This window comes from Chondrus crispus, genomic scaffold, assembly GCF_000350225.1.
Source record: "Chondrus crispus Stackhouse genomic scaffold, scaffold_189, whole genome shotgun sequence".
Lineage (NCBI taxonomy): Eukaryota > Rhodophyta > Florideophyceae > Gigartinales > Gigartinaceae > Chondrus > Chondrus crispus.
Genome location: NW_005179056.1, coordinates 87595 through 112234, shown reverse-complemented (window position 1 = coordinate 112234; position 24640 = coordinate 87595).

Sequence of the window (24640 nt, the reverse complement as noted above, 5' to 3'; positions counted from 1 at the left end):
GTGCTTTGCCGAGCACTTGGTCGTAGTAAAAATCGAGTGCTTCATCGCGTAGAATGTGACGCAAGAATTGAACCTTATCTTCGGTATTGGCACCAGCTTCTTCGGATACCTGCTGGTATGCCATCAGAAATCGAGGCCAGTTCTCCTCTAAAGCTCCCGAAAATTTGTCAGATGTGTTTCGAAAATTGGCAGCAAAAATCTTCGACACTTTCCCTTTGTGGTTATCCGTTGGAACCTGATTCCTTTGGGGGCGTTCAGGCGCCTGGGCAAAAGGATTTTCGCGTCCAATGTGGTTTTGTGGTGAGACGTTTGGTGTGATTATCACGTCCTCACCTCTCTTGATGGGATCATATCTCGCAAGCGCCCTGAGGCAGCCTTCTCGATCAACGTTTTCAAAAAGAGCGCATATGACCCTGCGGGGAATGCGTCGACCCGAACATTCTGTCGAATTGCATTGTATCCCTCGGGATTCAAGAAATGCACGCAGTCTCTTGTACATTTCCGGGTTAATGACTATATCGGGATGAGCCAATTCCGACGGTGTCAGTTCTTCAGTTATAATTTCCTTCAGTTCTGAACCTGCAAGTTCCATTTGTGCTTCGTATCCGACAAACAAATTTCGTAGTCCAGTTTGCCTCCCATTTGAGAGTTGCAAACCACGCCAGAAGCGAGTTACACGATCAGCGTTTGCCATGACTCTTTCTGCCGCAGCGTTAGAGTCGGTGTTTGCTGCATTGTCTTGGCTTGCGCCCGGGACACTGCTGCTCATTTTGTGCACTTGTCTTTATTCGCGAATGTCGATCAAAATGCGGTTTTGTCGCAAGTCTTCCGTCACAGGACAGAAGGTAGCTCGCTGGAGCCGTGCGCTGGTAGTTCAATACGTGAACAAGTTTATTTGATGGTTCTGATGTCTCTCTCTCTCCTATGTCTTTCCTATCTCCTCTTTTATGTCGCTCCGGGTTCTTTGTCTCCAACTTACTGCCACGTCTGCTGACACAGACGGGGAGCACTGTAGAAACCACGATCTTTCGTCGTTCTCAGTTTCCGCCCTTTCGCGCTCGCCCTATGTGGGTTACCTTGTCCGATTCAAGGTAACGAAAGGGCAGGGGATACAGTAGTCTAGTTGCAGATACAGAAGTGAATCTTAGAGCAAATCTTGTGCAACATTCCGGATCAATTGCACCGGAATGATATCGACATACCGCACTGACGCTGCTACTACACGTGTGCACTACTGTACACGCGTGTTGCTTACAGACTACCGCACGGACGACACGTGTGCTAACGTGCACACGTAACACGCGTAGACTACCGCTCGGACGACACGTGCACTACTGTACACGTACGCCAGATTACGACCGCTCGGCATGCGCGCGCGCTCGCTACACGTGGGCACAACCGCCCACGTGTATACCGTATACGGCCGTCCGATGACCTCCGCGCGCTCGCGCCGGTCATTATACTACAGACCTCCCCCCTTAGCTTTCGCTACGTCCCCGTAGCGACCCTCTACTCGAGCGCGCGGGTCCGTTCTGGACGTCCCCTTCTATCACGCGCGATGCGGGAACAGAAGCCCCTCCGTGCGGACGATCATGCCCCCTGGCTCGTCAGCGAGCTGGCGGTATATAACGCCGCGGGTTCATCCGATTCGGAGAGCGCGTCTTCCGCTTCTCCCCACGCGATCCACACTGACCCCCCAATTCTTCCCCAACACCCCCCTTCGAACTCAGAAACCTCCTCCGACAGCGACGACGACATCCCCCTACAGCAGCTCTTCAACCAACCCATGGACGGTCATCGCGACACTTCTGCCGTGCGCGCGTACAGGCAGCCGTTGAGCCTGCCTCGGGCTCCGGCAGCGACGCCGGTCGGTCCCACTTTCCAACCGCGGCGACGCCTTCGCGACGGCCTGCAACCGTCCACTGGAGTGGCGGGGCCCGCGCAAGCGCCAATTGATTCGCCCGTACCGGTCGCTTCACCACCGCTGGGCGCCCAAGCAACACAGTCCTCGCCGCTGCCCCTCGCGGGCGTGGCTCCAAGAATGGTCGAGGCGGACCCGGGGCTCCCCGTGGAGCTGCCGCCGCCTCCCATGTCGCCGCTGCCCGCTGCGGGTACGGCGCTCACAAGGGCCGCTTCCGAGGCGCCGTACTCGGCGCCGGCGCCGTCGAGTAGCGTAGCGCTTGCGCCGGCCGGACGGGGAGCGACAACGTCGCTGGGGCGGGTATTCACCGCCCCGAGTACCCCGGGCTGGCTGCGCAGCGGCGTCGGTTCCGTACGGTCGCTGTGGCCCGGGTCCTCGATGGACCACCGCCGCCGGCGCGCACGCCGACGCGCTGCGGGCCGCAAGCCTCCGCTTACGGTCGAGGAGTATGTTCAGCGGAACTTGCTGGACGCGGCGAGGTTCGCGGCCATTCCGATGGTGCGCGCGATCAAGACTCCGTCCGGACGCGGTGCCGTGGCGCAAGAGAACCGCGCCGGCGCGTGGAAGGCGCGGTGGCGTCACGCTCCGTGTCGGACGCCGGCCGCGGCGGGCAGTGACTTGCTCTACGTCCGCTGCGAGGGCGAGGAAAAGTACCACATCTCGCTGCTGAACCTCTTCGGTCGGTATCGCCGCTAGGAGGTCCTCGCGCCCGACGTCCGCTTGGTGGCCTTTCCGCGGCCTTTCGACAGCTGGTACAGCGTTGCGAACAGAGCGCGGTGGGGTGGGGACGCAGCGCGCGAGAGTCGGCTGCGCTGGCGCCGGGTGGATGATTTCTTCCACATGTGGCACTGCACCGAGTTCTTCTCGGTGCCCAGCGCCGCGCGGCGCGGCCTGTACCCCGCGCTCCCGCCGAACTGGTCGACGTTCGAGGCGCCGGAGTACCTGTGCGTACCGACGCCGAGCGTCATGGCGTGCGTGGCGGCGCATTGGTTGCCGCTCGGCCGATCGGAATCCGCGGAAACGGAGCGAACGCGCGTCTTGGTGCACGCGATCATGCTTTCCGAATGGGCGGTCTTGGCCGTCCTGTGCTTCTTGCACGCCGCTCGCGAGGGACTGCCGTTCTTCACGAAGTGTCCCGAACCGCGGCTGATCGCGCGACGCGAGGAACCGTTCGGTGAGCGCGGCCTGCTCTTCCGCCTCTCGGCGGTGCTCATCGATTTAATCCGCTCGGTCGGTATCGCGGAGATCCTCGAGGGTACGGCGTTTGACGCGGCGTACGCGACGCAGCTGTTGGCCTTCACCGAGGGTATGGATTGGAGCGGCCGGCCGGACTTCGCGTGGTTCAGCTGGAATCAGCGGTGTACCCTACTGATGCCCGCCGGAGCCGAGGCCGAGACCGGTGCCGATGGTGGCAGCGCGGCCCCCGGTCCAGCGGACGCCACCGTCGCGGTCGACGTGGACGGCGCAGTCGACACGGCCGACGCGGGTGACACGGGCGGCTTGCTTGCCGATGCCGATGTCGCGCCGCCGCGCGATGCGGGAACCGGTGCGGTGAGGAGCGTCGTCGAGACCGCGGTACCGGCCCGCGGCGGATCCGCTCGCGTGGCCTCGATCCAGAGCGACTCACCGAAGGGGTTAAGGGAACCCCCCGGTGTCGTGGGAATTTCGGCCCCCACCTCAAGCCCCCCACACATCAGCGTGGTGACCGGTACCGAAGGCGATCATCGTCCCGTTCCGATGCCGCGTCCTCCCGCTCCGCAACCGTCCGGCCGGTCTTCCCCGGAGCACCTCCGTGAGGAGGCCGCGTTCACTGCCCTGCAGTACGCTTGCTCCTTCGAGGGGGCAACAGTTCCTTCTTCGGTTCAGCAGGCGCTGCTGCAGGCGCGCGAGTGGATGCACCAAGCCAAGCAGTTGGAGACGACCGTCGCGGCGCTCCGGGAGGCCTCCACCGCGGCGGAGCGAGAGCGCGTCGAGCATCACGAGAAGCTCCGCGGCGTGCAGGACATCCTCGCGGTCGTCAGCCAACGTCTCGCGGCGCCGCTGATGCCTGCCGCTACGGTCGGGGCCTCGCGCCCCGCGCCCGAAGATGCCGCGGCAGCTCCGCCGGCTAAGCGCACGCGTCGTTCTTGAGCCCCGACCCGTTGGTCGCCCCCTTTCGCGTAGCCGATTTGGGGCTTCGCCCACAGTAAGCAGAGGCGATTGGCGGTGTTCCTTGTCTTTTCCTTTTGGCGCGCGCGGGCGGCAGTGCACGACGCGCGCGAGCGAGGTCGTCCTGACGGTTCGGCCCTGCGAGGCCGGAAGGAGCGCTACGAGAGCGCGCTTGTCCGTCCTTGGCGCATACGCCAATATCTGTCGATGAAAGGTTGCGGGAGCCCCTCGGAGGGCTCGTAGGTATCGTCAGAAGCGGCGTACCTGTACCAGCGGACCTTGTACTCGATGCCGCCGCGGGTCATACGGTGTCCGACGATGCGGTCAACGACGTATTCCGCGCGGGGCGTTGTGGCTTGTGCGTCCGATGCGGATGGAATGGCCGAGGTGACAGTGTCCCCCGGCCCGCGCGGCATTTTCGTGACGCGGTCGATGCTCACGCGGTTCTCCACACCGTCCTGCTCGATGAGGACCGCGGTGTCCGTAGCGGAGCGCACGCGAAACGGCCCCTCTGTCTTTGGTAGAAGTTTGACAGAGAGCTCGTCCGTTCCGGTCGTACCGTGCGCACGCGTGCGTCGCTCGACGCTTGTCAACGGGCGGGGCGTGCGATCAACGTAGACAAAATCGCCCGCCACGACGACCGGACGGAAGCGGACCTTCTTGTCAAAATCGTCCTTGTACCGCTTTTGCGATGCGGATAATTTCGTCCGAGCGCGGTCGAGAGCGTCGCGAAGCTTGCGCAGCGTGGCGCGCTTGTACTGCACCGGGGTCCGCGGGTCCTCTCGATGGGTCCCGGCGTCCTGCGGCACAGTACCGGGGAGAATTAAACCGGACGGTGGCCGCGTTAACACCAGGTCGAACGGAGTCGTCTCCGTCGACTGGTGGACCTGCGTATTGTACGCGAAGGTCAGCGGCTGCACGTAGTCGTCCCAATCGCGCTGGTGCTCCTCCACGTAGTGCCGGAGGCGTTGCACCAGCGTGCGATTGAACCGTTCGGTCTGCCCATTCGACTGGGGGTGGTAGGCTGTCGTGAGATAATGCCGCACCCCCAGGAGGGCGCATACCGCGTCGAAGAATTTCGCAGCGAACTGGGGGCCATTTTCGGTTAGTACGTAGCGCGGCGCTCCGTAAACGTAGACCCAGTTGTCTAAAAACGCGTTTGCGACGACCGAAGCGGTTGTGGTCCGGAGCGGGATACTGCGCGTTAGCTTGGAGAACCGGTCGGTAATTACCAACACGTGTCGGTTTCCGTGCGCGGTCTTGGGCAGGGGCCCCAGGAGGTTCATCGCGACAAACTCCAAGGAGCCCGCCGTGGGGAACAGCTTGAGATCCTTTTGGTTCTTGACAAGCGTCCCGCGGGTCGCAGCACACGAGGTGCAATTCCGTACGGTCGAAAACGCGTCGCTGGCCATGTGTGGCCAGTAGTACTCCCTGCGAAGGGTGTAGTACATACGCGTCGCTCCCGGGTGACCTGCCAACCTCGGATGGTGTGCCAGGTACAGTACCTGGGGGCGCAACCGAGCCGGTACCACGCCCTGCAGGGTTCCGTCCAGCGGGGACGTCCTCACGAGAAATCCGTAACGGTCGATGTCGAACTTCGAGTTCGTCGTCCCGACGGTTTCCGCGGCGAAGCGACAGAAGGCGTCCTCAGCTTGTTCTCGTAGAAATTCCTCAACCGAGATGGACGCAGCGTCGCATTCCTCGGGAGTTATCGCGAGCGCGTGACAACCGTCGGGACGGTCTTGCGGCGGGTCCCAGTGCACATTGTCCAGGAGGGCCTCGCTGCCCTCATCGTACTGGACCGCGAAGCACGGGACCTCATCATCGACCGGTTCGGTGTCTCCTCCATCGGTATGTAAGCGCGATACGCCGTCCGCGAGTTGGTGCTTGACGCCTGGGCGGTACTGTACCTCGTAGTCGTACTCCGCCAAGCGCAGGCGCCAGCGAGCGAGCCGACCGGAACTGTCCGCTAAATTGAGGACCCAGCGTAGGGCCTCGTGATCCGTGCGGAGGTTGAACGCGCTTCCGTATAGGTACGGCCGTAGGGTGGGGATGCTCCACACTACGGCCAAGCATTCCTTTTCGGTAGTCGTGTAATTGCGCTCCGCATCGGTCAACGCGCGGCTCCAATATCCGATCGGTCGAGTACCTCCATCGGGTTGCTCCTGTAGAAGGGCGCAACCCACTTGGTGTCCGCACGCGTCGGTGTCCAGCGTATATTTCCGTCCGTAGCGGGGCAGAGCGAGAATTGGCGGCGACACGAGGCGCCGCTTCAATTCCTCAAACGCCGCGTATTCCGCATCGGTTAAGATCTCGAACTCGTAGGGCTGATTCTTGCCGGTCTTCTTGTTCAGCGGCGCGGCGATCTTCGCGAATCCTTGCACAAACCGTCGGTAAACGTTGCACATCCCGAGAAAGGATCGCAGTTCCGTTTGGTTCGTAGGCGCGCGCGCGCGCTCGATTTCGATGACGTTGCGTCGCTCCACCTCCAACCGTCCCGGACGAATGACGTGCCCGAAATAGGTTACGGAGGTGTCGAAAAACGCGCACTTCGCCAATTTTAGCGACACGCCCGCGGTATGTAGAAGCCGTAGTACCTCGCGCACGTGTGCCATATGTTCCGTAACGGTTCGCGAGTAGACGATGACGTCATCGAGGTAGACCAGCGCGGTCTCCCATTTCACGCGGGACAGGATGATGTCGACCGCTCGTTGAAATGTCGCGGGCGCGTTTTTGAGACCGAACGGCATGCGTAGGAAGCGGTAGAGGCCCGAATGCGACGCGAACGTAGTTTTATCGCGGTCCTCGTCGGCGATTTCCACCTGCTAATACCCGCTATTACAGTCTAGCGTGGTAAAGACAGTGGCATCGCCGAGCGAGTTGATACATTCGTCCATGCGCGGTAGTGGGTAGGAGTCGCGAACCGTAACGGCGTTAAGCTTGCGATAGTCCACGCAGAACCGCATGGTCCCGTCCTTTTTAGGGACGAAGACCACGGGGCTCGCCCACTCGGCCGATGTCGGTTCGATAACTCCCGCGCGCAGCATGCGGTCGATTTCCTTCTTCTCCTTCTCGCCCGCGATGGGTCCGGCTCGGTAGCGTGCTTGGTAGATCGGCTTCGCACCGGGCTTCAGCTCGATGCGATGCTTCGTAGCATCGATCTTACCCAAGTGGCCGGACCACATGTCCTTGAACTCGGACAGCATGTCCATAATTTCCGACCGGACGGTACTGTCTTCTGCACCAATATGGACGTCTTCTTCCCACGAGCGGGTCTTCTCCGCGTCCGTATCGGTCCGCTCATCCGCGTTAGCGGGATTGCCACTGTGGGCGTCGTCCGTTTCCGGTTCTTCGCGTCGCGCACATTCCTCCGCGGGTGGGGAATTAATCCGGCCTTCGTCCGTAGCGGATTCTTTTGCGACGCGCATATCCTTACGTAGCGGTGGAGGATTGTCTTCTGCTATCGTCCGTAACTGGTTGTTCGCGTCGCGCCTGTTCCTCCGTAGCGGTCGAGGAATTATTTTTGTTCCCTCCCCCTTCCTTAGCGTCGGCCCCTCCGGGGACCGGCACGCCAAGTGTCAGGATGTGTGTGGGGGATGGCAACGCGAGACCAACAACGGTATGCTTGGGGACGTGGGCCGCGCGGCTTCCGAAGTTGCTAACGAGCACCGTAAACGGCTCGCCCGGGAGGAGGTCCATGACCCCCTGGGCCATCAGGCATAAATTCTTATGCGCCGTTTTGGGGTGGTTATGCAGGAAGCAAAGCCCCCCAACCGGTGTTGCGACGCGTACCATCGCTTGGGTCATCGGGGGTATCGTCACCCCCTTGACCACGCGAATTTTCCGTGACGGTACGTTCGTCGGGAACTGCGCTCGCTTCCGGTCGGCCGAATTTTCCTCCTGCGGGAGCTGCTGCGACGGTCCCCTCGCGGCCATCTTGCGGTCGTGCCTCGAGGGTGTGACTCCCGTCAGCGCTACGGACGGCGCATGATGGAACAGCACCTTCCTCTGCGGTGGCAGGATCGCCTTCACGTGGCGATCCAGGAACGTGGTTCCGAGGATACAGTCCACCGCAAGGTTGGTGACGACCAAGAACGGTACGCGCGCGACGAACTCACCAATCCGGACGTACAGCTTGAGCTCGCGGAGGGCCTTCATCGACCTATTCGAAGCGTCGATAAGCGGCGGGCTCCGCGCGGACTGGATGGCAGCGCGCCAAGGTTCTGCCACACAGCGTAGGTGGATTAGATTCGGGCCGGCGCCCGAATCTAGAACCGGCGTGATGGCGCGCATCATCGCGCGTCGTTGTCCGACCGTTGTGGTCACCTTGTAATTTTGCTTCTTGAAGAAGCAAATTGCCGCTTCGTCCGTTCGGCTCTGCGATTGCGCGCGTACCGAAGCGGTCGATGGGGTGCCTTGTTTATTGAGGCTTGGCACGGGGAGGATCGTCGACGCCTCTACGCGTCCTCCCCGGCTTTCCCCGTCAACCCAAGGTCCTCGGGCCCCTCGTCCGTCAGCGGTAACGCGGGTTCTTCCGATTGGACGGTCTCGCGCGGCTCGACCACGTTGATGCCCGTGGGAGCCTGCGCACGAGAATTTCGCCACGCGGTCGGCGGTTGACGCTCGAACGGCGAACCTGGGCGGAGACCTTGACGGATCCGAAGCTTTTGATAATTGGCCTCGCGGGCCTGCAAAAGCTTCGAACGCAGCGCGCTATCCGCCACCACAGGACATTGCTCCTGGCGGTGGGTCAGGTCCAGACAGAACCGACACGGCGGGGGTCCAGGTAATCCTTGATTGAAGAAACGGACCCGCTGGTTCTGTACTGGCCTTCCGTACAGATATGCGCGTGTCACCTTGTTGGGCGGGCGCCATCGGTGCGCCCGCCGGGGACGAGGCAGGTGACGGATGGTAGCTAGTCGGCGGCGAACTAAGCGAGCTCCGCGTCGCCGACTGGTCCGTCACCGCCAGTATCTCCTCCGTTTCGGTTCCGCGCGCTGTCGGGAGTTCACACAGGGACTCGACCGACAGCACGGGCCTTGTCCGCGCGTTGCGCCTGAACCTTCTCACCGAATCGGACGGTGCTTGAGGCGACGCGAGCGAGGTCGCCTGTCTTCGAGCCGAGCGGTGTGTTTCGCCTATCGCTTGCGCGTAGCGTGCCACCGCTTGGTAGTCCACGCCCGGATGCGTCGCGAGATAATTCCGCACCTGCGCACACGTCGCTGGCAGAAGTCCCTCAACGAAAAGGGACTTCAAGCGCCTGTCCGAAAATACGGTTCCGCAGCGCAACGCCTTGTCCCACAACTGGTTACTGTACACCTCCTTAGTCATATTAGAGCTCTGACGGAAGGACGTGACATCACCGACCGCTTCGGAAACAACTTCGTCCGTCGCGTACGTGCGCAATAAAAAGTTAACAACTTCCGCGTAGGTTTCGAGCATCTCACGCTGCTCCGCATCAACTGCCATGGTGTTCCCGTGTAGCCTAGACTGAAGCAAGGCGTGAGCCTGCCCAGTGAAATAGAACTGGAAACACCATACGGCCGCACCTTCGCTGACCCCATTGTGGTCGCAGGCCATCTTGAAGCGCGCGAGAAATCCTAGCACCGTGATTCGATCTTGACCACCGAATGTGTGGGTTTTCAGCTGGACGTCCAACTTCTTCCGATATCGGTTAACTCGCCGCGCGGTACTCGCGTCGTAGCGCGCGCTGCGATTTTCCAGCCTATACGTGCGGTAGTCGACGGCCTTGGTGAACAGGTCGTTCAGCGGTCTGATCACCGGCAACCGTTTCGGATCCCGCCTCGGGGCAGACCGGCGGTCTCTGCCCCTGCGATGGCGGTCTCCTTCTCCGCCGGGGCTACTGTAGCCCTCCGGATCGGAGTCTTCTCGCCGGAACCGACGTCGGTCGCGCGCATTGCAGCCTCTGCGGTCGCTTCTGCCCGATTCGTCGGACTCGGTGTCCTCGTCATCGGAGGGGTATCCACCTCCTCCGGCATCGCGGTATCGCGTATAGCGTCCTTCGCGGTTATCATCGGAGGGGTAACCGACCCCTCCGGCATAGCGGTATCGCGCGTAGCGTCCGTCGCGGTTCTTGCGCGTCGCCCTGTGGCGACGTCTTGTGTCTTCTTCCTCGGAGGGGTTTTCTGTACCCTCCGAGGTGTAGCCTTGAGCGCCGAGGGCGCTTCTTCTGCTCGACCGATACGGCTGTCGCTTTTCTGTCGCGAAGCGCCCCAGGCGGTTTTCTGTCCCGCGGGGGCCAGCCGTATCGGCGAGTACGGGAGGGCCATTTTCTGTGGGCCCTCCTGTAGCACCATAAATTGGTGGGAGGTAAATGGTCTTACCCTCCGGGTAAGGGGCCATTGTACCGATCCCGGGTGCGGCGCCGATCGTTTCAGTGTGCGTTAGCGTAGGATCCGGAGCGGTTGAGTCGCGCTGCTCGCGTGCGTCGACTCCTGCTCCGGCGAAGGTCGTGGCCAGACGATTGGCCACGGCGGAGCTGATCGCTCCCTTTAGAGCCGTACTGGACGGGGATTCTTCATCCACAGTGGTGAGCGCGGTCACCACCTCGCATTGGACTTGAGCGGGTAGAAGTTCGTCCAAAAGCGGTGGTATCGCGCTGCGTACGTGCGCGTCCACGAGCGCGGGCACCGTTCGGTCGAGGTATACGCGCGCTACCTGGGGGAGTTCCGTAGCGAGGAACTCCTCGACCCAGCCTGGATGCGCGGCTGAATCGCGTCGACCATCCATTGGACGCGATTCTCAGCGCCTGCCGACACGGCCGGCGTAACATCCGATGCGGACGCTCGCGTGCGGCCCGGTCGCGGTGGCGGTCGCAGCAGGGCTTCCGGGTTCTCCACCCGGGGGCGCGGTGCGCCACTGCCACTGCGGGTGCTCCGACGCCCGGAGGCGGAGTCTCCCCCTTGATCCGGTCAGTTCATCGTCGAATACGCTTCGCGATCGACGCGGTGATTTCTCAACCTTTTCCGTCCGTACGGTTCTGCGCGCGATCGAGCGACCACGCGTGCGGCTCAACCTCGAGAGTTATGCCCTCCACAAGAGTATCAAATGTGGGATAACTCCTCTCCGCCCTGGGTTGGGTGAGAGGCGGAGGCTTTAGCGAGGGAGCACGCGGCGCGGACGCGACGCGCTAATTGAACCGATCGGACAAGCTCGCGAAAAGGGAGTGGCTCACTGGCCGGTTACGCGCAGTCGCCCCGTGGTGCGTGAACGGGAGCGACCGGTAACGGGTTAGAAGCCAGCGCGCGCGACAGACAACCGAAAACGGAGGTACGTAGGCGCAAAAGGGACGGGGGCGAGCTTGCCCCCGTGTACTGGTGGGGAAGGGTGCCAGGTCTTAACCCCGCAGAGGGACGCCTCGGACACCTGTCCCAGTACAGTAGTACAGTACCTGCCGCCTAGTGCGTGCCGGGTACTGTACACAATTAAAAAGGTAGCGCCATAATTGCTACTACCGCACGGACGCTGCTACTACACGTGTGCACTACTGTACACGCGTGTTGCTTACAGACTACCGCACGGACGACACGTGTGCTAACGCGCACACGTAACACGCGTAGACTACCGCTCGGACGACACGTGCACTACTGTACACGTACGCCAGATTACGACCGCTCGGCATGCGCGCGCGCTCGCTACACGTGGGGACAACCGCCCACGTGTATACCGTATACGGCCGTCCGATGACCTCCGCGCGCTCGCGCCGGTCATTATACTACAGCATCCAGGCGTTGGACCGAGGCTCACTTCACGGATCGATCTCTTAAGCGCGGTGACCATATGTTCCGCTCTCCAGTTCGACGTGGGCTCGCATGAAAGTACGGTCTTCCCGGCAATCCCGTTTCTAGACGTGAATGCATCGAGGACTGACGCTGTGGAACATGTAGCGTTTTCCGAAAAGACGACTCGCAGCATCCCGAAACAGTGGATTATCTCTTCCTTCATGAACTTCAGCACTTCTTCTTCCCTCGAGGTGTCGGTAGCCCTGCCGGGCAGTCGGCCGACCAGATAGTTGCTCGACGGCAATGAATATGTACCTCGTTCCAGTGGGGGTCCGGGTGAATGTCCCGCGAGGTACACAGAGTACATATCAACCAAATATTTCACGCGAAAGCGACGGGATGTCATGTACCGTGGGATCAGACCGGCCTTCTGACAGCCGCTACAACCTCTAACACAGCCCCTGACATCTCGATGGACAGTCGGCCACCAGTATCGGCCGAAGACGAACTGTTTCGTCGTTTCCAGATCCCAGTGGCCTATGTCGTCATGAACGGCCCTGACAAGCCTTCCACGGGACTCAATGGGAGGAATAGCGTGTAAACCGCTATTAGTTTGGCGAAACAGTCCATCGTTGCAAGACACAGAACGCTTGGAATTGCGACGATTGGGCCGACGACGTCGAGCATCTCGTTCTGTCATCTCCATGTCACTCAGCTACCTCGATTTATCGAGAAGATGAGGTTCCAAGTCCGCTTTCTCAGCGATTAGTTATTCCACATTGCACACCAGATCCCCTTCGTCAACGCGGGCCACCTCGTTCTCGCTCGGTGCCCTCAGACGGGAGAGGAAATCGGCGACACCATTCTTTCCTCCGGAGCGATACTTGATCCCAAAATCGTATTCTGCGAGGAAGTTCATACATTTGGACAACCTTCCGTGGATATCATTCTCCTTAAAAGCGTACTTGTAGTATAACTACCAAAAGAATTATACGGGGGGGTCGCGATATAGTGCCATATTTGTTAGTGCCAGCTCCGACATAGTGCTGCCCTTCTGCGGGTGGCACGAATTTTGAGCCAAAAAGCAAAGGTCTCCAGGGAGGCAGTTGGATGGACGTGTACTGCCCGAGAGCCGCTGCCGCCGCAGAAAGATATTATGCAGTTCCCACCTCGAATAGAGACTATGGCGGAAAAAGGCAGGTCGATGATGCAATTGGACATCTGCAAAAGTGTAGGCTGGCATTTATGGCTGCGAAAAAGGAGGAAGTCAATGCAACGGCTCGCCAGCTACTACTAACAGAAATGCTTGATTAGACTTGAGTCTGTAGTGAAGATACAAAGCATGAGTGATGGCGTCCTGCGAGCGGTCTTTCTGAGCAGTGATGCAAGGAAGTGGCTGCGAAAAAGCCGTAAATCGCATTATCTAACAGTGCCTGGTTCGATATAGTGCCGTTTTCGACCCACTGACACAGGGTAGCACTATATCGCCCCCCCTGTATTAGAAATTGGATCCGGCTCTGTAAGGCACGGACCTTACAGACAGCCTGTGCCACACGTGGACGGGGCACACGCCCCCACGTGTACTATACGTGTATGACACGTACACAGTCAGCCCCGTCGGCTGACAGTGCTGACTACAGTAATACCGCATAGTACAGTACGTACTGTACTAAGTTACGATAGGCTAATTGTATATTAAATAACGGAGCGGACCGCGGCGATGAGGGGCACAAGCACGGACTTGTACACGACCTCCAGCTTATCCTAAGGCAGCTTCCGTTAGCTACCTTAGGTCGAGACCGTGCGCGGGTTGAGGACGCGAGAGCACGCGAGCGAGCCCAGATCCGACTCCGCCCGTCAGCGCTGGTACGTCTCCCAGCGCTGCTCCGGGGCGTTGAGGCGTAGATCGGCCCGCGCGTGTGCGCGTCCTCCCCCCGATTCCGCTCTACCACGCTACCCGGGCCCGCGCCCCGGTTTCGTTAGCTGGTCCGACTTCCCCCGTCTTCTCGTACGTACGGGTCTTCCAGGACTAAGCATACACCCCTATCCGTATAGGGGTGTTTATTCTACAGTATTGTAACGCTTGATGATCAGTGATCATCGTAAATCTCTGAGTCGAGAGCAGGTTGACTTGAAACGTTTTCAGTGCAAAGATAACAGCCAACGCCTCTCGCTCACCCCTAGTAAACCAAACGCAGTGCCACCGCAGTACGTACCGTGCAGTGCCTCCGTAGGATACCCGTAGTACGTGTGGGGTGCAGCAAGGGCACTGTGCTCTCCACACGTGGAATCCGTATTGATACTGGGAGTGACCCACAGTGGCATTACGACCCTACTGCGTACATACGAGGGTGCACTGCGGGTGCACTGCAAATGAGCCCCCTAGAGGAGCTTCTTTTAACATATGAAATACCTCATACATCGCCTATATCAGAGGCCATCTGATGGCGCCGTATGAGAATCGTACACAAGCCAAGTGTTTGCTTTCTACTCGCATGCACATACACTCCACGTTGAGCAATTGTCGACTTACGATTCGTATATCTATTCACACGTGTCCTCCTTTCAAGAATTTTCACCATTCATCTCATTTACCTCCCCACCGCCACCTTGCACCGATCCATTTCATAGTGCGACCAGCCGCCAGCCGACCACGCCTTAATTTTCTCCACCTCTCCGCCGCGTTCCGTCGTTCTCGCTTTCTTGACTAGCCCCGCCGCAAAACGCCATGGGGCCGACATGCGGCCCGTCCGCTCGTCCAGGGGCTCGCCCCCATTCGTCCGAAGCAAACAATCCATTGCACGTTGCGCTGAATGCCGCGTAGACTTGATATCCGCTCAGCCAGGTTATAAATCATCTTTGTGATACCCGAAATCGCACCAGACATGGCGCAATTCTCGTCAAATCCATTGAGGAATGCGGAACCTTTACCTGCATTACTTGCACTAAAGCCCCAAGATAGACATCGGGGACAATCCTAAGCAAGACGCTATTGAGCTTCTCAAAACCGGAAAGTTGAGAAGCAAATTGGAAGTAAGCAGACCTGTTCCATTGCGCGAAGCTCACGAAAATTTCTTTCACAATCCTGAAATCCCCGACTACAGCGCAAAACATAACGCTAGTGGACTGAATGGTAGTCGCTTCCTCCATGATTAGGATAGCAGCCACTTGGGAAGTCGCACACCATGGGGTCACTTTCCTTTCAGCGAATCGTGCGACTGTCTCAAGAGAAGCCTTAATCTCTACCACTTCCTCTTTGTCAGAATACAGAAATCGCCGCCGAAAATCCTGTCGTAAGGACTTCTCCAGTTACTCTCAATTCCAGGTGAGTCTGCCGAAAAACGCAGCGAAGTGTCTGGGATCTTAACTCTCATGTCTCGCCAAACATGTGAAAAACAACTTGCCCAGACGTCTGCCTCACTGACAGACCTCCAAACTTGGCCCATAGCAGTAAACTGTTCTCTGTTGCATGCCCAAACCCTTCAATAATGCATTCAGAAGAGTCTCAGATGATGGAGCTACACGGAGAGAGCAATGGCTCAGAGCGAGAGCTGCTGCGGACTGAGCGTCTACTTTTCCGTTCTTGATCGCGTCAAGAAAACCTCTTCCTGCCTCTCCGCAGGTAGGATCGATTTCCAAGGAGACGTCCGGTGATATCAGTGTATTTGTCATCAGTTGGGTAGAGTGATCATCCCATCGCTTGTGTACAGCGGGAAGCACGAGAAGCGCAATAAAAGAGTGTACGAAGCCACACAATACGGAAAGCGGAGTCGTGAACTGCGCAAAACATGCCAAACTTCTGCCATTTTGCGTCACAAGATCGGGCTGGCTGCATGAAGACGTACGTTATGAGCGTAGAAGAGATGAAAGAACCAAAAAGCAAGACGTCAGCGTTGCGATTCTGGGCGGCGCATGCACGGGTACTGAGCGGGTGGTATGAAAAAGTGCACTCACCCCGTGAACTAGGAAGTAGTGCAAGCTCCGACCCGTGCTCTATCGTTCTCGATGCTCATGAGGCAGTTGTTGCATCCGTCCTGAACAAATTGTTGGATGATCTTGATTAGCGAACAGGACATGCGAGCCTTGAGCTTGCTCTGGGTCACCTCTGTCCGTAACACATGGTCGCCGGCTTCTTCTCTGGCCATTGCTGTCTTGGAGAGCAATCTGGGGCTCGCTGTTAGTCGTTTCGTTGGAGTTTTGTCAAATGTACGCACGACAAGCGATAAGGATTCTTAGAGGGCTCGTATCAGATAAAATGCCGAGGCGAAAATGAATCGGTGCCGCGGGAAACGGTCAGCGTGGCTTCTTGAACCTACTACTGACGCATCGTCCAAGCACATGTGTTTTTTCTTTGCGCCTCTTCTCCAAGGCACACAGCAATATAGTAAAAAAGCTCTAAACCATCCCCACAAGGCGAGATGAAATTCATGCATTGAACAAGATGGAAACTTTCCATCATGAGAACTTTTGATAAGCTCAGTACATTCCGTCGTCTTTGAGTCAGATCGAAAATATTTGCCAGCTCAGGTCCAAGACCCGGACCCGGATGTTACCGCTAATTGAACTGCTTGACGACACCATGGATAACCCGTACGGGCCTTGCCTTGCAATAATTCGGGCCGGACAAGCTCCAAGAAGTACTTCTCCGCATCTCACTAAGTCAGTGGAGGATGCTGTCTGGAAAGTATACGACAATGCATGGAATGCCGAGGATCTGACTGACGACTGTGCTCGAATTTCGTCGAGCGAAGACGTACTTGGATCTTTGCTTCGTGTTATCCCTGATCTGTGTGATGCTCCCTGCCCCGCAGGCCCTCGCTCTCTACGAGCGCACCGCAGTGCCAAAAAGCACGGTGGCGTCGTCAGCTTCACTATGGTTAACAACGTGTTCTTGGATGCTACCCGCAGCTGGCTGTGCAACGTCCATGTCGCGAGCTACAGGCGTCGCGGCTTGCTGTGAGCAGTGACAGATGAGGAGACCCGTGACCACTGACCGCCATTTCGGACTCGCATACCGTCCTGCTGGATGACGCCAAGGGGTGGAAGGAGACGGGGCATGAGCTTGGCAAACCCAGGCTACTGTATTGGAAGTTCATGCTGGATCTAACCACCCTGATTGGGGAAATGATGTGCGCGGAAAGGTGGCGAGCGTAGAGGTCGAGATCTAGGCGGCGATCGGGGCGATGTAGCGATGAGGGATGTTATGCGGTGGGCGGTGAGTTCTGCGGGGAGGTGGTGGATAGCAGCTACTTGGCCGGGGCAGCGGTGGAGGCGCGGTCGGCCGCGGCATCGCACAGTGCGGCTTCAGAGGGAGGGAGCGGCTCCTGGTGGGTGGGTGGGGGGAGAAGATTGGTGTGAGATTTGAGACTTGGGCAGGTTGGCGGGAAGTGCAACGGGGGGTAGACGTACAGTACCATGATGTCTAGATCGTCTGGGGCTTGGTGCTTGAGGTGGTACATAGAGAAGAGATAGATGGTGCCCGCTGTGGTGGTGAGGAGGATGCCCATGCGGGGGTTCGGACTGAGCACGGCGGGATGTTTTGGAGGCGACGATGGGCAACGCTCTGCCAGGAGCGGGATGCAGTACTTTAGAGAAGAAGTGGTGTGCTGTTTCGTTTGGGTCGTTTGTTTTTCACTAGATCAAGGGGGGCTGATGCCATATCACAGGAGAGGCTTCAAAGACTCACAATTACTGTACTTTCGAAGGTAGTGTTTTTGGGTAGGGGGTAAATTTACCAGTACACAGAGAGTGCACGCCCAAACAAATTCGCCATTCCGCCTCCCACATCCATCGCTATCGCAATCGACACTCTGGTCTTTGCAGTCCTTGTAACAACTTCCTCTCTCCCAAAAGACTGCTTGCATTGAGCGCTGCTTTTATGCTGGCCATACCCCCTGTCCCCTCTCTTCAGCCGCCCCCACCGTAGAAGGGCAACGGTATCTTCGCGATCGCTCCGCGCATGTGTGCACCGGCCTCCAGGTCAAGCATCCTCATCCTCAGAAATATTAGAGCCGCATCTGCCGGATTCACGTCCCGCACACGGCTATGAGGACGTTTTGGATTGCGTTCTTAATGTGTTTTGTACTCATTGCGACCCAAACTACGAGTTACTCTGCGGCATGACACCGCAGCGACAATCAACGTCTTCGGCCTTTGTCATTCAAGGTCGTCACATTCTGACAAACGCGCACTCCTTCGAACATTACACTTCAGTCGTAGTAAAAAACGCTACAGTGGCAAAACTTCCGCCGCAAAATTTCTCACCGTCGGGGTATTGGGTCAGCGCTTCTGCGATGAATGTATGAAACTGAATTCAAAAAGGCATCCTCGGTGTGCCAACAAAATGGCGTACACATGTGACCGACGTAGAACATCGAGTGGTTCACTCCCGGCATACATGGCATGTGACGTAAAAGACCTTCCATGTTGAGATTGCCGACATGGCGCTTGCATGCTTGGGGCCGGGAAAGTCGGCAAAAGAGGTTTCTACTTTTCGCTTTCGTTTCTGGCACCGCTGTGCAGAGGGCTTTCCAGTACAGCATTCGATTGCTTTCTCTCATCATCATCGATGATGTCTTCGGTTTTGGCTGGGGCGCTAGTCACAGTAGCTTCAGCATTAAAGGCCTCCGTCTTGCCTCCCGGAGCAGGGCGTTTCTCTTTTTAACCAGACGACCGGTGTCATCCATGCTGTACCATTCTGCATACGACTCGCCCTTGTATGCCCCTTCAGCCTCTACGTCAACACCGTAATTCGCCGCTATTGGCTTCCCAATAACGCCCTTGTGTAGAATCTCCCAGAAGAAGCCTTCCAACATATCTGGGTTCCGTTTCGAAACCTCGTCTGCTTTCTCTTCAATAAGACGCAGTACGTCCTTGTTCACTCGATGGTCATGAACCAGAGCCTTTCGACTGGCGCAGGATTTGAGGATGTGACAGGCAGTGGTCGCGCGAAGGAATATGCTGCTCCCAAATATGGACCAGATTGAATCGCCTTTCCAGACAGCTCGACGGTCAAAGGTGACGTTGGTAGTTTTGCTAAACTGTCGGCTGGGGAGGGAGGGGAGGAGGAGGTCGAGGTGGGCTAGGCACGCGAGAACGAGGGCCTCGAGAAGAAAGTAGAGCTGGTTGCCGACGCCGCCGTGCGTGATGGCGACTTGGACGGTGTTTGGACGGGGGGTGACCACGCACGTGTGGGGAATCGTGGCCGGGTGGTGGCCGGTAAGGGATAGGGCGGCGGTGAGGTTGCGGGGGCGGGGGGGTGTTGCATGGTGCGCGCGGGGGGAAAGGACGCTAGAGTAGAGCAGGCAGCAGAAGAAGAGGATGGAGAGCGTGCGGCACACGATGGCGCGTCGCGGCTTGGTGAAACATCGAGGTCGAGGCCGCACGCATGTCCCACGGCGACGCACGCTGGTGCCAAGCCTGCGTCCAGCGTAGTAGCCTCGTGCAGAAACCAGCGCGCGACCTCGGTCTTGCCGCACGCGAAGTAGTATTAGCTGACGGCCATCCAGCTGACGGCGCTCTTCGGATCACGGTCCACCAGCCAATGGGCTTCTTGCAGACGAAGAATAACGGCACCCGACTTGCGAAATTCGACGAGCTATGACGAGATGAGGGAAGGCCACTCCGGTGGCACTCCGCACAAGAAACGGCGGGGGGATGCTACTGCGGTGGCACTCCGCATGTGATACGACAGCACTGCACGGTTGAACCAGATTTCCGCCATGCTGTACCTACTGTTACATACACACTACGTAAATACTAGGTAAATACTACGATTGCACCCCTAGTCCCCCGATCACACTGCGGGTGCCCTACGAACGCCTACAGTAGGGTTGCTAGGGCACAGGCAGAATATTTTCTTTCGGCCGATTTCATCGTGCGGCTGGTATACAGGATCGGGTGGACTCTTTCATCTTGATGACTTTCGTTGCGTTGTGCCAGAACGGCTCCAATTGCGACCAGCGAGGCATCAGTCTCCACGCTAAAGGTTTATTCAAAATCGGGGAACACAAAAACAGTATAATAATACGGATCCTTCGGGGTCGGTATTAGTCCGATGCGGAAGGGGTGTCCATGGTAGCGATAGATTACAACACCACCAACCTTCATCGAGGATGACGGATATGACTCCGAAAAATGGACAGTGAGAACTGCGACCCTGGAAAGGGAGACGGCTCACTGAGCGTACGCCTCCGCCAGGGGGTAGGCCGCACAATTTGTAGAGCGGACGTCTAAAAGCCATAAAGGACAACTGAGGCGGGACAATCTGCTTCTTCTTCCTGCAAGTCCCCGGTTAGGTTGAGGCTCAAGGGGTCCCTGCCGCCCTCCACTATGGGGGCGTACTGCCTCGGTCCCTAAGTACTCCGACCTTCGGCGGCCGGGCAGTACTGTAGTGATCCGATTCTACTTTGGATAACTACAGGGGAGTACCTCTAAACCGATCACCGCAATTAGATTAGGGTGCGGAATTAGATTTGGTTCCTAATTAAATTAGCCAAATTTAAATGGAGAATGAGCTCTGAGATCTCGACTAGTCGCAGATTCCGGAAATGGGGAAATAAGTGAGAAAAGATCCGGGTATCCGACATCATCCTGCAACTTCCATCACTTCTTCCCTCTCACCCATGCCAGGACATTCCCACATCACCGAAAGAGTGCCATTATGCTGAGTAATGTCCAAATTTAGAAAGCAATGGCCCAAGCATTGGCCTCCCGTCCAGCCAACAAGAACTCAGCCACCTCTGCTTCTCCATCTCACGCATCTTCCAGAATCACGATATCGGAAAATAGTGCACGGAATTGTGGCAGAAAGGTTCAAGTGTCAACCGTTGCCGTTCGATATCGTGTGCCCGAATGGATGATCAATGGTGCTATTCAGAATGGTGAGCGGCTTGTCCCATCGAGAACACTGCGGGCCATTCCACAACATTTTAAAGGAGGCGAAAAGGCACAGTTGGGAAAGGTAGGTCTATGGTGGAGGGAATGAGAGGCTACGATGGCTTTAAAATTGGCCCAGCAGCGCACAAAGGCATTAAAAGGGACAGTGCCAAATGGAATCAGAGGTGCAAATTTCCACGCACTTCCGGGTAGAGGTCGAAAGAAGAGTGAATGGGTCTAAGCATTCTATCTGCATTTATTAGAGGAGTTTGAGCGTTGCGATCTGTTGGTGTGAAGTGTCCTAGTTCTGTACCACAATATCTTGCCAAATACTTAGTATTGGATGCGGACGAAACGAAAATTTACAAGGCATATGCAAAGATTGATGTCGTTCCGATCTCGCAAATCTAACTATTAGATGGGTGGCGGTGTTCATGAATGCCCATAAAGTTGTTAGGCATGCACAAACCGGTAAATTGCTTACAAGTCCAGTGCAAGAGTTGCGACTTGAAAAGGCAGTAGCTCACCATCTCGCTGTTCTGCAACGTGGGTTCGAATCAGGGGTTTTTAGAGAGGAAAATATGGAGAACGCGGAAGAAACTCACTTCGTCTTTAATATGGATATTGGTAAAACTCTCGGATTCCGTGGAGATATTGTGGTGCAATACGCCTGGTAGGCAGTGGACAAGGTCGAAGACCCTCACGGCCAGAAAACAAACAACCAAACGAAACAACCAAAGCAGCCGGCGGCGCAATGTCACGGAGTGTTTGGAGCTCCCTTTCCCTTTATGCGGGCTTGCGGCCCGCGGTAGCTCGAATCCCAAAAAGGGGGGGCAAAGGAGGAAAAGGCCCGGAAAAGGCCCGGCCCGGGATTATAGGTGTGGTAAAGACTTGAAAAGGCAAATGCTCGACGAGTGCGGGTGTCTAGACGACCGAACCCGCTGGGTCGTAAATCCAATGCTCGTGGAGCGCCTTGATACCTTATACCCTTGATAAGGTCTTCAACGGGGACGTCGCAACGTAGCCTGTCGGGAATGAAGAAAACGTAGCAGCGCTACACCGTCGTACTGCCCGATGGCAAAGTACCAACACCGGATCGGTCGCAACCAGATTCCGATGGAACCAACTATGAGAAAAGCACCACTGGTGCGACAACACAGAAGCCAGATGGCTAATGACGTCACGTTGCGGATCGCAATCCTACAAGGTGGGACCAACTCAAGAGTAAGGGAAATTAGGATAGGGAAATAAAGGATAGGGAAATAAAGGAAAAAGAAAGGGGACCCCCGAGCGCTGAAGGATGCCGTAGGCTTAGGTAAAGGAAGCGTCTTGGTAGAGACGGACTTCGACCAAGGCGACATTCAACTTCGGCAACTCGCGGCGCTAGATCCTAAATATAATCTAATGTCAACGAAATTAATGCTAACTAATTAACTAAATAAAATTAATAATTAAAATAAAAACTGTGCAAATATTCACACGTCTGTCCCCCAATCCCGGTCCACAGTATTCACATTCCCACTTAGTTCCTTTTCCCATCACCCCCTTGTGCAACCCCTTATTGCACTACAGATATGGCTGTGAAGTACGCTGACGTTGTGCCGGGGGTGATCCTATCACTATGACGGGACGACTAAGTGGTGGACCAGGGGCTATGTTTCAACCCCCCGATGCTGGTGTTCAAGAATATCAATCGATTTTACCCAATACGTAGCGTTATGTCCGATATTTTAGGGGTATGTTGCTGGTCCCGACCGAAAGGTTGAATGGATCGCACTGTATTTAAATCATGGCTCGAGGAACCACGTGCCATTAGGGCATTACCAGATTGGGAGGAAAGAGTCCTATTTGTCGACAATGCCTCAGGGCACGACCTTAACGAGGAATCGAAGCAGGTCTTGCGCGGAATGATGACAACAATAATGCCGTTCCCACCAGGTGCGACCCATCTTGTGCAGCCTGCGGACACTTTTGTAATACAGAAAATCAAAGACGCCTGGCGACGTCGTTGAGAACAGTACAAATTAAGCTGCATACGGGACATTATTTGGACTGAAGAAAGTGGGCGCATTCCGAACCCCGGAAAGCGATTTTTTCAAAACTAGCAGCTGCGGCTGTTAAAAATGTCAATGGGCAGAGAGATTCGATTGGTTTGAGGTATGCTCGTACGGCAATGCTTCGCACTGGGATGTCTGCCAAGGTAAATGGAAACTGGGAAGAAAACCAATTGTCCGACGAGCTCCAGTGCGTAGTAGCAAAACATACGAATTTTTTGAAGGGCAAGTCGTTGAGGAAAAATATGTGGATTTTTCCGCCGAATCTAATTTGGAACAACCAAAATTAGCATCGGCTAATGTATCTGAGAACCAGACTACAATTAATTGAGGTGCGTAATTACGTTTGACTAATACAATTAGGGTTTGGAAGTTTGATTTTTGTGGTCCTTTTTTGGATTTGACCAATCTAAATGCGGTGATCGGTGTACAGTACTCCACCCGGGAGTGCACTGCACAGCAGAACACTTGGCTGCGCTCCTGTCACCAGTGGTCGTGGCAAGGCGCGCATCACGTGTGTTACCTGGGCCACTCCCGGCTGACGACTGTACTGCACTGTACATCATGAAGGGACAGCTGTTCCAACCACGCCAAATCCTAAATCGTGCATACCTTCGTGACGTGTACCACGTGCACATGTGGCACCCCCCGCCTACCCGACGCACCTCATAGGTGACCACGTGTCACCCTCCCCCAGGTTGGGGATAGTAGGGCCCTACCTGGTCTCATCGGGGCTACACCAACTCCATCCTAGTTATTACTATAATTTAGCTCTCGCCAATACGGCGTCAGGGACTACACAGTCAACCGGACACTCAAACAAAAGAGGCACAAAGCCTCCGGTCTTTACCTTCGTTTTCTGGATTATAAGGAGTAACCTCGACTCGGCCCTGGCACGTCCGCACCGATCGCGCTATCTAACCCCCAGAATCCCAACTACTTTCCCTCGCGCGCTGCAACTTCATCCCCTCGTCCCGGGACCTGCCACGACCCTTACGCTAGCTACTCTATCGTTGTTATCTTTGTCCTTTTTCCCCTTTTCGTTCTCTTTTATAGCTGACTATCCTAGTCTACCCACTTACCGCGCACGCTGCGCTCGGACCCCTGTGCCGGTTAGCATTAGGTGGTCTGCCGAAGACCCCCTCGTTCGAACCAGGGTTTGCTCTGCGTATGGTCACGTTACACGTGCCCTCACTGCACGACAACAACTCCTATCACACTAGTGTCTACGCCTCTACAGTGGCTCTTCCTATTCGACTGTGCCCTATCAGGACGTAGTCCGTACAGTGGTACACGTGGTTGCGCCGCCGCCACCTGATTGCATGGTAATGCGTGCCCCAAGTGTACTAGCCGAGTTATTCCCTGGTCCTACAGTATCGCTCTGTCACTTGTGAAGAATCTCCCTTCGGGTCGTCTAGTTCCTACCGACACCGGCCGCATCCGTTCTCCCAAACAACTATCTTCTTCGAGTGTGCCACGTCCTCGGGGCGGTCGTACCACTATTGACCCGCATCCGTTCATACTTCCCAAGCGGCTGTTTTGCGGACACCACGGGCGCCACGAGGCTGGAGAGGGGCTAGCCGGAGTAGCGCCGGCGTGAAATCCCTTTGGGTTCCAATTCGGCGTCTGTTCTCCCGGCGGAGGTCCACAACGGCGGCGTAACTCCCTTCTGAATTTGCCTCCCACCCGTCTCGAGCGTCGCCTCCAACCTCCGGACCGTGTCCCTTCCGCGCCGCGTCAGCGAGCTCCAAGGTGGCGCCTGAGTGCAATGTGCCATCACGGTGGTATTCGCTCTTGCGGTACCGCTCCGAAGTCGGCCATAAAGCGTTATGACCTCCCCAGCCCCTCCGTTCCCTTTCTCCAGCCTTGGTCCGGTTTCCGTCCCTGAAGGGGGCCGA